The sequence below is a fragment of the Theobroma umbraticum genome, unplaced genomic scaffold (genome assembly GCF_002168275.2).
Source record: "Theobroma umbraticum cultivar Fairchild unplaced genomic scaffold, ASM216827v3 scaffold_95.0, whole genome shotgun sequence".
In the NCBI taxonomy this organism is placed as follows: Eukaryota; Viridiplantae; Streptophyta; class Magnoliopsida; order Malvales; family Malvaceae; genus Theobroma; species Theobroma umbraticum.
The window spans coordinates 1,239,344-1,240,599 of NW_018397257.1; positions in this window are offsets into that span (position 1 = coordinate 1,239,344).

Below are 1,256 nucleotides of genomic sequence, written 5' to 3' on the forward strand. Positions count from 1 at the left end.
TTTAATTGCACACCTACAAAATTAGCAAATTAATCAATAATAACATAACTTAGGCATATAAACACTGATATAAGCGCAAAATTAACTATGATTAGATTGGCTCACCTAATTAACTAACTTAAAATAATTAGATAAAATTTAATTAATTTCTATGCATTACAACAAGAACTAAGCTAAATTACAACCAAAATTAAATCCAAATACTTTATACCATAGAGTTATCAAGAACATAGCAAGGATCATTTGATATGCTATGAGTGCTAAAAATTGAACACATTAAGTATAAGTGCCCAAACAAGAAAAGTGCCTTAAAGAACTTCAAGAAGAGAGCAATGGTTGCCACTTGGAGTGATGGTGATGACTCTCAAGATGAAGAAGATAAAGTTGCCAACCTTTGCTTGATGGCACTTGAGAACACCAAAACGTGCTATTCTTTTCATGATTCTAATTCATATAGTTTTGATCAAGACTCATATTGATTTGATGAATTACAAGATGCATATGATGACTTGGTATTTGAATTTGAAGAAAATACATTGAAATACAAGAACAACATATCTAAACTTAACGTAGAAAATGAATTCTCAATCCAGACAAATGAACCTCCACATGGTAAGTGGTAAGATTAGAGTGAGTTCCAAAAAGAACCAAAGACACTAACTTATATGGACTCAAGAAAATTTGGGTACCAACATCAAAAGTTTTATTTTTTGTCTTTGTATGAGGAACTTGCTGGGATTCGACCTCATGCTCAAACATGAAAAAAATTAATAAATTAAAATATAATGCAATAAAAAAATAAAAATAATATTTAATCTGAGAAACAATTTAATCCTACAAGATCAATATTTGTGTTTTCCATGTAACTTTCAAATAAATTATAAACACTCATAGGTTTAAGAGTTACATATCTTGCTCTAGATATCATAATCAATAGCCAATTAAATCTAAAAAAAAATATTTGCTTCTTCACCTTTAGGATTTGTCAAATCTTCAACCACCTGAGTGTTTGGCCTTTAATAGTAATCCATACAGTGGCTGAATAAGACCTTTTCCAAGGTAGGATTTTGCTTGTGCTAGCAAGGTTTTTTCTAAAACAAAAGGACCAAAATTCTTGCCGAATCTTATTTTTTGTCAGACAAATAAAACTATTTTTCTTTTCTTATTTTATGAAACGACTAGGAAGTGGGTTTTGGGCTTCTTATTTTTAGTTTGCTAATATAACATATTTATATAGCCAAACTAATTTGTAACCC